Consider the following 13,448-nt stretch of genomic DNA (forward strand, 5'->3'; position numbering starts at 1 on the left):
CCCAACCCTGGATTGACTCCTCAATTTGGCACCTGTGTCTGTGTGATGCACCTCATCATGTTTTACTTTCTGGCAATATGTTCCAGACTCATCTTAAACCTACCCTGCCCAGCCCTGGAATCAGCCATTTCTTCAAGAAATGTTCCTTCTAATGGAGAATGGCACTAGGGACTAAAATTTGTGTTCTAGATGATAGCCACTATATTTTGATACCTTTCTTATTAAGTAAAAATATTGTTTTAGCATTATTAGAGCTAGGTCACCTGAATCTAAGGTTACCATTTGCTACTTCCCTCTCTTCTTTAATATTTTAGAAGGTTAAGTTATATATTTTTTTCATTTTTTTTAAATATATGAAATTTTTTGTCAAATTGGTTTCCATAAAACACCCAGTGCTCATCCCAAAAGATGCCCTCCTCAATACCCATCACCCACCCTCCCCTCCCTCCCACCCCCCCATCTGCCCTCAGTTTGTTCTCAGTTTTTAAGAGTCTCTTATGCTTTGGCTCTCTCCCACTCTAACCTCTCTCTTTTTTTTCCTTTCCCTCCCCTGTGGGTTCCTGTTAAGTTTCTCAGGATCCACATAAGAGTGAAAACATATGGTATCTGTCTTTCTCTGTATGGCTTATTTCACTTAGCATAACACTCTCCAGTTCCATCCACGTTGCTACAAAGGGCCATATTTCATTCTTTCTCATTGCCACGTAGTACTCCATTGTGTATATAAACCACAATTTCTTTATCCATTCATCAGTTGATGGACATTTAGGCTCTTTCCATAATTTGGCTATTGTTGAGAGTGCTGCTATAAACATTGGGGTACAAGTGCCCCTATGCATCAGTACTCCTGTATCCCTTGGGTAAATTCCTAGCAGTGCTATTGCTGGGTCATAGGGTAGGTCTATTTTTAATTTTCTGAGGAACCTCCACACTGTTTTCCAGAGTGGCTGCACCAATTTGCATTCCCACCAGCAGTGCAAGAGTGTTCCTGTTTCTCCACATCCTCTCCAGCATCTATAGTCCCCTGATTTGTTCATTTTGGCCACTCTGACTGGCAGAAAGCTTAGTTATATTTTTAAAATAATACATATTCATTGTAAACAGGATGTAAAACAATTGAAACAGATAGGGAGAAGAAAAACAACCAGATCAAAACCCCAAAACACTTCAATTCTCACCAACCAACCCTGACTTCCTATAAACATTTGGCTTATCTGCTTCATAACTGGGTGTTATGCTGAAGATTTAGTGGGAGTAATCCACTGACTAGATAAAGTGTGTCTTTTTTATTCTGCTTTAACAAGAAGGTCCCTTTGATCTTGGGGCCGGAGGAATGGGCACATCGAAGGGTGGGAAACAGATGGCAAGGTATGCTCTTGCCCAGTTAAGTAGGGGGTTATGTTTCTAAGATATGGTAAGATATGGACCTGTCCTGACACACAATTGTTGGAGAAAGGGACTAAATAAGTATTTTTTTTAAGTTTTATCTTGACAGTCAGAGAGAGGACATGAGCAGGGGAGGGGAAGTGAGAGAGGGAGAGAAGGAGAATCCTAAGCAGGCTCCACACTGTCTGTGCCACACGAGGCGCAAACTAACAAACCGTGAAATCATGACCTGAGCCGAAATCAAGAGTCAGATGCTCTATTGACTGAACCACCCAGGAGCCCCACTAAATAAGTATGTTGTATTCCAGGGTATGAAAGGATAGGTGACATAATCTTGGGGGCTCCAAGGGGTGATTGGAAAGTGGCATGTTTTAAGTCTGTTAGACAATTGGTTAAACAGACTGTCAAGTTCCCCAGAGATGTACAGTCTTGGTCTCATGTTGAGGAACATGATCAAAGAATACACTGTGGCACAACAAAGTATGAATGAGGAGATGACAGGTGCCACTATGCCACATTGACCAGTGGTCCCTCTGTATTGATTTTCTGTTTACCATGTGCTAAGGACTTTTCTTGCTTTTGAGCTTCAGAGACAACACCAACAGGTCATCTGGTCACTCTCATGAGGGGGTCTCTAGTGGCTCTTATACAAAATACAGAAGTCTCTCTCTATGGCATGTGATGATTTCTATCAGAAGAGATAAATTAAAATATAATTTAAATCATACAACAATTTTTTTAGCACTTAGTCACTGTGAACGATACTAAGGATTCAAATATGGAAAAGTCTACCTTATGGTGTTTCAATAGCAACACTGTCAGGGCATCTGGGTGTCTCAGTCAGTTAAGTATCTGACCCTTGATTTCAGCTCAGGTCATGTTCTCGCAATTCATGAATTTGACCCCCACGTTAGGCTCAGTGCTGACAGTGCTGAGCCTGCTTGAGATTCTGTCTCTCCCTCTCTCTCTGCCCCTCCCCAGCTTGTGTGTGCGTGTATGAGCAAGTATGTGTGATCTCTCTCTCTCTCTCTGTCTCAAAATAACTAAATAACTAAACTTTAAAACAACAACAACAAAAATAGTATTATTGGCCTCACAGAGTAGGTACAAAGTGCATATGGAATATAGGAGAAGCTGCAACCAAGTCAAAGATGATAGAAGACACAAACTGGGGTGACCTAACGGTTCCAGGTTCCCGTAGTGGCTGAGCTTGATCTATCTGCTATCTTAGTCATGTAATTTCTGCCTGGAATTTGAAATGAGAATATGGATAGAACACTATTGGTCATAAGTCATTGTGGGGTAATCCTCTGGAGAGAAGATCCAAAAGCTCTTGCTGCAGAGGTCCTTGGAGCTATTTTGCTTTTTGTTCTCCCCAAGGCTGAGTTATTCAGGTCCTCCTGAGATTTCTGGAAGGCATCCTACATCCTTCCAATAAATCTTTTGTTCCCATATCTTAGCCACAATCCATTTCTGTCCCTTGAAACCCATGAAATTTACCAGGTACTAGAGGTTTCAGAATAAAGGAAGCATTTGAACTGAGACTTGAAGGATAAATAAAATTTCCTAGATAGATATCTAGGCAGAAAATATAGATTCTTGATATCCATGTTGGCTATTTGTCAGAGCCTGAATTATTTTCCTCCAGGATAGTGCCTTGGAATCTCATTGGTCAGGATGAACAACATGGAAAAACGTTTGAAGATTCTGAGAGAGATTATTATGTATTAAATGTATTATGTATTAAAAGTATCTCTTTGGGGCGCCTGGGTGGCGCAGTCGGTTAAGCGTCCGACTTCAGCCAGGTCACGATCTTGCGGTCTGTGAGTTCGAGCCCCGCGTCAGGCTCTGGGCTGATGGCTCAGAGCCTGGAGCCTGTTTGTGATTCTGTGTCTCCCTCTCTCTCTGCCCCTCCCCCGTTCATGCTCTGTCTCTCTCTGTCCCAAAAATAAATAAACGTTGAAAAAGAAAAAAAAAAATTAAAAAAAAAAAAAGTATCTCTTTTCTTCAACAATCCACCTACTTCAAGTTCTTGAGCAGATGAAAGTAGAGATGTATGTTCTTGGTATTGCCAGTTTAATACTAGTTATTTCATGCCAAGGTAAGTTCATATACACAAATTACATAAATTTTAAAAACTATATTCTACATATCTTAAAATGGGGAAATTTAAATCATTTAACTGGAATATTCAAAACTAATCATTTATTTGCAAACATGACTTGGAAACTCAGTAGAATCCAGTGGTCTAATTATTAAATGCAGTTATTATAGAATGCTTAGGCAAAACTTTGGCTCTAGTGAAGCTTATAAAATAGATGATTACATTAAGGTCTTATTTGTGTATTACAGAGATTAGGTAAGCATGGAACCAAATCAATTAGTTGATTTATTTGCCTTAATCAAATAAGAAGTCAATTAAGTTGAATGGAAGAAAAGTCAATCATTTAGATAAAAAATAAATAAAATCAATGTTGAATAAAAATTCCTTTTTGAGAGCAATTGGGTTAGTATAACTATAAAGAATTGCCGAATTGAAGATAAAAAGATAAAACTTTTTTTAATGTTTATTTTTGAGAGAGTGAGAGTCCCTGAATGTGTGCGCGTGAGGGAGGGGCAGAGCAAAGGGGAGACTGAGGATCTGAAGACAGCAGAGAGCTTGACGTGGGGGCTCAAACTCACAAACATGAGATCATGACCTGAGCCAAAGTCGGACACTTAACCAACTGAGCCACCCAGGAGCCCCCAAAGATGAAAAGTTTTGATTTCAAAACTTTTTTGGCCAAATCCTTTTGGTACGGTCATTCTATTCAGAGGGCTACTGAATATTTCTGCAGAGGTTTCTGGGGATTGGGAGGTAGAAGAGACCAGGGTAGTGGAGAGGAATCTGAAATTTTATGTCTTCCTAGGGACATAATGGGGCACGTGGGAACTTGCTCTCCTTAGGAGTATAGCATCATGGTAGGAATTTGCCAAGCTAATCTAATTTTGCCATGTAATTCACAGATTTAAACACATCATTTCTCTTCAGACTCTCTGAAGAAACCTGAAGGATTTATAGCTTTTTCTGTCTGACGGACTTGGTGTATTTTCTGACCTAAATTCTTGGTCTATTGGAGATTACTTTGACAATTTCTTAAATTTAGTATTTGTGTGTCTAAAAACCCACAATACTTCAAGGAGCTAACAAATTCTCAGGAGCCCCTTAACTGTGGAGTGTCCAAGTGCTTTGCTAACAGAGCAAGCAGCTGTACAAATCTCACATTAGAATCCCATCATAGGAACACAACAGAGGACCAGGTGAAATTAAGTGAGAAATCATCTATCCATACTCAAATAGATTACACTGATGGAATCAACAAAAGTATTTGTCTTTAAATATTTAGAATTCTGTCTGTGTAGACACACACCAAAGGAGTCTGCCAACATGGCTTATCTTCAAAGCTCTCATAAATAAATAAAACCTAGATTAGTGAGGTAGGTATCAAAAAGTTTGGATATTATTTCATTTTTAAATTTTGTTGCTTTTAAAGTATTTACTTAGGAAGTCAAATATCGATAATATATGGTGAAAATCAGAATGTACCAATAAGCTTAACATTAAAAGTAAGTCTCTGGCCAATCTTCATTTATGACTACTCAAATCTTTGACTTTTTAAAGCTGTTTCTTCTATTTTTTTTTAAATAAGTTTATTTATTTAAATAATCTCTACCCCCAATGTGGGGGGCTCCAACTCACAACCCCAAAATCAAAATTCATACACTCTTCCAACTGAGCCACCCAGGCGCTCCTGTTTCTTCTAAGTCTGTATTTAGAAATAACAAACTTGTCCTACTCTTTCTTCAAGTTATTGGTTTTAGACAACTTGTTATGACAGATGTTGGCCTACCTTACCCCACCTCCTACCCATCTCTTATTACATGCTACTACTTTAATTAAGTCAACACATAGTGCAAGATCATGATAAGCTTGTAAATACTGTTTACTGTAGAGCTAAAGCATATGCTGCGATGTATTTTCCCTTTCTGTAGCCGTTTTTCTTGTCATTGGTTTCGCTTGTAGCACTTGCTGTCCATACACCCCGCCCCGCCCCCCCCCCCCCCAAGCCGCCTGCAGCCAAAATGCTCCATAAATATAAACAGAACTACTGAATAGTTTCTCCAGAGAACACGATTGAGGTCTGTCTGTTCTCTCACTCCAACACGAGCTGCATGGCCCTATTGTTGGGAGTCCTCCTTGCCTCTTTCTCGGGTTGATTCCATTTTCCCTTACATTTTATATTTTCTTCTTTTTCATTTTACTCCCTGATTTTGCTTGAGCCTGCTCTTCAGAGGCTCCTTTTGAAAGACTTTATGGGAGGTAATATACGTTGTTCTCTGTGAATCAGACTACGTCATTATTCTGTGCTTGTCTTTGAATGATGACTTCAGATTGAAAATTATTTTACTTCATCAGTTTGAAGGCGTTGCTCCACTGTCTTTGGACTTCCAATGTTATTTCTTGAGAAGTCAGTGCCATTCTCAGCCTTAATCTTTCTTATGCGACCTAAAGTTTTTACGTTGGAAATTTTTAGTATTTTTTCTATTCCTGATGCATTGTTGTGGGTCTTTTTACATTGAACGTGCTGTGCATTTGGTGCCTCTTTCAAGCTAGAGACTCATACCCTTTCATTGTAGGAAATACTCTCATATTATTTCTTTGACTATTTCTCTTCCACAATTTCCTCTGATCTCTCTTTCTGGAATTCATCTTTGTTTGATATAGGGCTTCCTTCCTTGAACCTCTATGGCTTGTTTTTTCTTATGTTTTCTACCATTTTCTCTTTTTTTTTTAATAAGATTTTTTATTGTTAAGTGATCTCTACACCCAACATGGGACTCGAACTCACAACCCCAAGATCAAGAGTCACATGCTCCACCAGCTGAGCCAGCCAGGTGCCCCTCTACCTTTTTATTTCTTTGTCTAACTCTCTAAGAGTTTTAACACTGTCTTCCGCTGCTTTGAATTTTGATACTTGAATTTGAATATTTTTAATTTCCAATATTCTTTGGCTTTCTTTTTTATATAATTTTTTTCTTATTTATGCATCTATTATTTTCTTATCTTTTTGAGGATTCTAATAACAGGTTTGTTTTCTTTTTAAAAGTTCACTTTCATTCCCTGCACACTCTGTTTTCCTTATACACTTTTTAAAAATGTTTACTTTTAAATATATATTTTTTAAATTTTGGAGATGTCTTAACTGGTGATATCTTAGTGTCCATTTATATTTAAGAGTGAGACATTACAAAATCTGATTAAAACATTCTAAAAATGTGGGCTTGAATAAGGATCCAGCCCTCTTACTGGGGGACCTCAAATTGCCAGTTCTCTGGGTCCATGTATATGGTCTCTCATAGAAATTTTCCATCTCCTTCTTGGGACCAGGTGTTTAAATTATCAGTGTTCTGTACCAAGATGTAATGGGAAGGGGAGTTGGGAAATCCATATACAGCCTGCCAATTAATTCCCTGTTATGAACTTGATATTTCATCCCTGACTTTGCCATTCCTGGTGTCTGCCAGACCTAAGTGCGTCTCATCCAAATTCTGTAGAGAAGGAACCTCTAGGCTCCAGACTGAGTCTTGTTAGGAGTGGCTGTATGAAGATGAAAGAGTTCTGGAATTCTGCCTGTGAGCAGTGAGGGGGTATTGACCACTGCATGTATTGACTTCAACCCATATCTTCGTTTATAATTCCTCACCTTATCTCTACCCTCATTCATGTCAGCTGATTTCAAATGCTTCCACATATTACTTCCTGTCCACTATTTAGACTGTGACTTTTCCCAACTAGATCATCGGTGTTCATTTATTCATTTGTTTTTGCCTTTCAAAATTGTATTGAGCTCCGTCATCCACTAATATCACTTCTCTCATTCTTATGACTTTGATTGGTTTATTTTCTCATCTTAATGAGGTCTTGGTAGAAAGAAGAGATAAACATGGGTGGTAAACCCTGTGTCTTTAAATGAAATTTTACACCTCTTGTTTTCCATTTGGAAATTTGCTTCTGCACTCTTTCCATCTGCCCTAATTTTAGGTGGTTTTATTGGGATTACCAATCCTAAAAAGCTTCCTTCTGATCATAGAGGTGAGCAGGTAACTTGGGAGTGGTGAGTTATTGATTCTAAACATTTGCTGTGTGATTTTTTTTCAGGCATAGAAATTACACAGGAGGGGTGCATGGGTGGCTCAGTGTGTTAAGCATCCAACTCTTGATTTCAGCTCAGGTCATGATCTCACAGTTCATGAGTTTGAGCCCCACATCAGTGTGCACTCAGTGCAGAGCCTGCTTGGGATTCTCTCTCTCCCTTTTTCTCTGTTCCTCCTCTGTTTTCTTGCTCTCTCTCTCTCTCTCTCTCTCTCTCAAAGATAAATAAATAAACATTAAAAAGTAAATGACACAGGAAGGGATAATCAGATGACTTGGAGCTGGAAGAAAAACAGCCTTTCTTCTAAAGATTACAGAAACTTGATCTGGATGAAGTTCTGGAACTTACAGTGGTAACATTATCTCCACATGTAGAAAAACTGTCTGAGGCAAGAGGAAATGGTGTCAAACTGAAACAAGGGATTAATGGAGAATGAGAATGGTAAAAATAATATTTGCGTTCTGAGATCCAGTCATGCCTAGGTTTGCCTCACCTTTGAAACTTTACAGAGATGAGGGGCGCCTGGGTGGCGCAGTCGGTTAAGCGTCCGACTTCAGCCAGGTCACGATCTCGCGGTCCGTGAGTTCGAGCCCCGCGTCGGGCTCTGGGCTGATGGCTCAGAGCCTGGAGCCTGTTTCCGATTCTGTGTCTCCCTCTCTCTCTGCCCCTCCCCCGTTCATGCTCTGTCTCTCTCTGTCCCAAAAATAAATAAAAAACATTGAAAAAAAAATTTAAAAAAAAAAAAGAAACTTTACAGAGATGAACATAATGAGAAAGTCTCCTCTAACTTAGACAAGATTGAAATTGGTATCTATTCTTTGTAATCAAATGTGTCCCAACAAATGCATTGTAATTCTATCGGGTGTATGTAGGATTTTGGTAGTAATAGCTTGCCTTTTTCTAAATGGAAATAAAATATTTTAAAACAAAATAAGGCATTGAAACTTTTATTTTTATACAAAACAAACATTTCTCACACTGGTCTAAGCAAATAATTACTTTCATAGAATAGAAAGCTAAGAGATTAATCAAGCATGACTGGACCTGGGTGTTTAAAAAAATTTCTTTAGAATCTGTCTCTCTCACTCTCTTTGCCCTGCTCTCCTCTGTGGCTGCATAGTCCTCAGGCAATTCTTCCTGTGTAGTGTTAAAATTCTATCAGCTCTAATCTTAAATCCTAGCAGCCTAGAAAGCCCTGAGAGAAAGAGAACTCTTCCCAGGTTGACTCAGCGTGGATCTTACACCTATCTCTGAACCAAATGCTGTGACCCAGATGAGGGGTGGTGGTGGAGTCAGCCTTTCCCTAACCACGGGGACACAGTCACATAGGATTTTGAATGGAGTTACAAAAAAGTACAAGTCAAATCTGGCATAAGAGGATTAGATATGGAAAAAACTCAAGGAAAACCAGTGAATGGCCTTTTACAAAGGATATCAAGAAAGTAATGATAAAGTAGTAGAATCAACAAAGTAATGGCAAAATAAATAAATATATAAAGGAAAGCAGAAATGCTGAGCTGAGGCAACTCCTTTGTTGAAGTTGTAAAGAAAGCAAAATGAATTTTGTGTAATAAAGATTGGCCATCCTTTCTTGGACATGTGTTTAGATCATATATTGAATGTAGACAGTGTTTTGATTGAGGTTAATTTCTTCTATGAGATGCTTCTCTCATCTACCCAGAAATGGATATTGAAGGAAATTTATACATTTACTGATCTATCCAAGAAGCATGCCTATGAATAATGGCCAACTGCGGAAATTGTGAACTAAATCGCAATTTATTTGTAATAGAGAGGGAAAATAAATTCATCGAAAGAAAGGGGTGAATATTTTCAGTGCTCTGGAAATAGAGTTTTGATTAATTTATAGATTTAAAAGGCCACTCTAACTCAGCCTTGTAATTTGAGTAATAAAACTCTTCTAATGGCTTTACAACAGATTTATAAAATAAATGAGCAAACTTAATCAAACCACAGTGCTTGGCCAATACAAACGTTTCTGTTGTCAGCAATTTATTCTACCAATTGAGAGATTTAGCCGTGAATTTGGGTAACTACATGCCTCATATTCCATGAATATATTAGCTTGACCTTCATAAATGCATTCTCTGTGGTAAATTAAGAAGGGCATATCCCTAACAATCAGCTGAAGAAAAAATATTCTTTATTATTTTTTATAATAATGAACAACAAATTTTTTGAAGTTCCATAAATATATATATTAAATAAATTTTTAAGAATCTCTAACATATTATATTTAAAACAGTTAATATTTCACCCTCTACTGTCATCTCGGTTGACTGGTACAAATATACAGAAGTGTCCATTAGATGTTTTTGTATCTGTGGTTTTAACTTGGAGACTTACGGAGGCATAGAAGGTTACTGATTTATAATTTACATTTAAAAATTAGAGACCAGAAAGAGAATTCAATTGTAATCTAGTCTATAGTTGTTTTCCGGAAGAGCCAGACCATGCAAAAAAGCTGTCTGCAGTGAGGGACACATGCCCTTTCTACTCATCAGGTTCCAGTGGGTCTGACCTCAATCATATATACCTCAAACTCATTCCATAAGTAACATGTTGATTATACATTATGATAGGGCCATGGACTTCTTTGAGAATCTGATGGACATCAAAGACCTTTCCCCCAGTGAAATACACATATCTTTACACACATAGTGTATATACCTTACTATTCTTTCTTGAAGTGTAAATGACACACAATATGTTATTGGTTTCAGGTATATATCATAGTGATTTGGTATTTTTATATATTATAAGTGATCCCTATGATAAATCTAGTTACTGCCACTATGCAAAGTTATTACAATATTATTGATTATATTCCCTATGCTATACATTACAAACCCATGACTTTTTTATTTTATAACTGGAAGTTTGTACCTTGAAATTCCCTTTACCTATTTTGTGATCCCCTCCTCCAGTCCTTCTTTTCTGGTAACCATCAGTTTTTGCCCTGTACCTATGAGTCTGTTCCTGTTTTGTTTGTTCACTTGTTTTGCTTTCTAGATTCCACATATAATTGAAATCATATGGTATTTATCTTTCTCTGTCTGACTTATTTTACTTAGCATAATACCCTGTAGGTCCATCCATGTTATTGCAAATGGCAAGATTTCATTCTCTTCTATGGCTGAGTAATATTTTGTTTTATATATACCACATATTCTTTAACCATTCATTTGTTGATGGACACTTAGGTTGTTTCCATATTTTTGCTATTGTCAATAATCCTGCAGTGAACACAGGGGTGCATATATCTCTTCGGATTGGTATTTCACTTTCTTCAGATAAATACCTAATTAACTTGCTGGATTGTATGGAACTTTTGAGGACGCTCCATACTGTTCCCCATAGTGGCTGCAACAATTTACATTCCCAACAACAGCGTATGAGGGCTCCTTTTTCTCCATATCCTCAACAACCCTTGTTATTTTTTTTTTTGTCTTTTTGATAACAGTCAATTTGATGAGCGTGAGGTGATACCTTATTGTGGTTTTGATTTGCGCTTCCCTGATGATTAGTGATATTGAGCATCTTTTCATGTGCCTCTTGGTCAGCTGTATATCTTGTTTGGAAAAATACAAGTCCTCAGCCCATTTTTGAATCCAGTTATTTGTTTTTCTGTTATTATATTTGGATGTATTTTTTGATTTGATATTTGGATGTGTGATTTGAAAATATCTTTTGCCAGTTAGTAAGATGCTGTTTTATTTTGTTGATGGTTTCCTTCACTGTGCAAAAACTTCCCAGTTTGATGTAGTTTAATTTATTTTAGCTTTTTTTTGTCCTTGCCTGAGGTGGTTGCTAAGTTCTTGTTTCTTAAGATGAGTAGTGCATATATTTGTGTTTGCTGAATTAGTCTTCGTTCCTTTATGCATTAATTATAAAAAATTGCAGTACCCATTAGACTGAATGATAATTAAAATGCAAAAAAATAATAATTTATTGATGAGTGGTGTCTGGGTGGCTCAGTCAGTTAAGCATCCAACTTTAGCTCAGGTCATGATCTCACAGTTCATGAGTTCTGGTCCTACATCAGGCTCTCTGCTCTCAGGACAGAGCCTCCTTAGGATACTCTGTCCCCTTCTGTCTGCCCCTCCCCCACTCACGTGCATCCACACATGTGTTCATGCCTGCTCCCTCCCTCTCTTAAAAATAAACATAAAAAAATTACTGGTGAAACTTCTACCAACATTGTGGACTAAGTCTACATAGACTCCATATTATAACTCATAAAAGCATTAAGTATAAAGTCCACTTAAGAAATTGTGAATATAGGGGTGCCTGGGTGGCTCAGTCCGTTAAGCATCTGAGTTTTGATTTTGCCTCAGGTCATGATCTCACAGTCATGAGATTGAGCCCCACAGTCCAGCCACATGGAGCCTGCTTAAGATCATCTCTCCTTCCCTCCCTTGCCCTTCCTCCGCTCACTTGTGTGTGTGTGTGTGTGTGTATGTGTGTATGTGTAAACACATTCTCTCTCTCAAAAAAAAGTGAATATGTCATCAAGCTCAAAATAAAGAAAGAGAAATCTTCAGGTGCCAGACATGAAGAGAAAAATCAAAGCTAAAGCAATGAGCAAAGGCTAAAGTCAAACTGAGCTGTCAGCTGAGATCTAATGCTCCACTAGAATAGGGAAAGTGGCCTAAGTCCTAAGAAGATATAGAAAATGGAACTGAAATCACTGGATAAAGGCTGGACCTTGGATGAACTGCCCCTTTTGTTAATCCTGCCCATTGACTGAGGAGAAATAGTGAAAATGTTTTTATTTGTCCTGTGCCTTGTATTGAAAAGAAAAGGCATACATTAGGAATTATGATTCTAAACTTGCATCCAGATATGGGATATAGATTTGTATACTACATGGTTCAGGAATTCACAAGCTGAGACACTTTCACGACAAAAGAAACTCAATGATAATAATAATAATAATAATATACTCTATTACGAGCTTGCAATAAAAAAGACACATCACACACACACAAAACAAAATTAGTTGAGTGAACATGAACAAATGCAATAAACAAAATAATTATTATCCTGAGAATTGAAGATAGTAATCAAAAAATTAGGATTATTCAAATTCTTTGAAAAGATATTTTTTAAAAAGGAATTGGAATTATTATGAAAACAGATACCATAAAAAAGAAAAGATTGATTTTTTTTTAAAAGAATGAAGGACACCTAGAGATTAAAAATATATTCACACAAATGAAAAATTCAAGATAAAGATTAGACACAAGTGAAAAGATGGAGATGAAAAACAAGGAAATCATTCAAATGTAGTGCAATGGAAGAAAAATGTTAAATGGAAAGAAAAATGGAGAATAGAATTTAAAAAGTACAACACATTGAATAGCAAAAATTTTCCTGAAGTGATAAAAAAACATGAATTCACAGTTGAAGAAACCCAAGTTGTGATGCAGACACATGGTGAAACTATAGACTACAAAGAGAAAATTAACTTGAGAGAAAACAAAGATTATATATAAAGGGAAAAAACTTGACAGGCAGAAGTCTTCTCATCAAAAGATGCCAGAGATGGAACGATATTTTCAAAGTTTTTAGGAAAATTTTCAGTCAGCCTAGAACTGTATACTCAGCTAAACTATCAATGAAGATAAATAAATGCTTAGAAAATATGTTCCAGGAAGAAAGAAATTAAACCCAAAAGGAAGCAACGAAATAAAGGAGCAGTATTTAGCAATTACAGTGGTAAGTGGATCTTCAACTAAAAATAAATAATAAAAATGAATAATTTGGATTAAAATACTAGACAACAAGAAAATAGAGGAGAAGGTGTCAGTGTGACAGTGTCCAAGGTCTTTTTATTGGCTGGAA

The sequence above is a fragment of the Felis catus genome, chromosome C1 (genome assembly GCF_018350175.1).
Source record: "Felis catus isolate Fca126 chromosome C1, F.catus_Fca126_mat1.0, whole genome shotgun sequence".
Lineage (NCBI taxonomy): Eukaryota > Metazoa > Chordata > Mammalia > Carnivora > Felidae > Felis > Felis catus.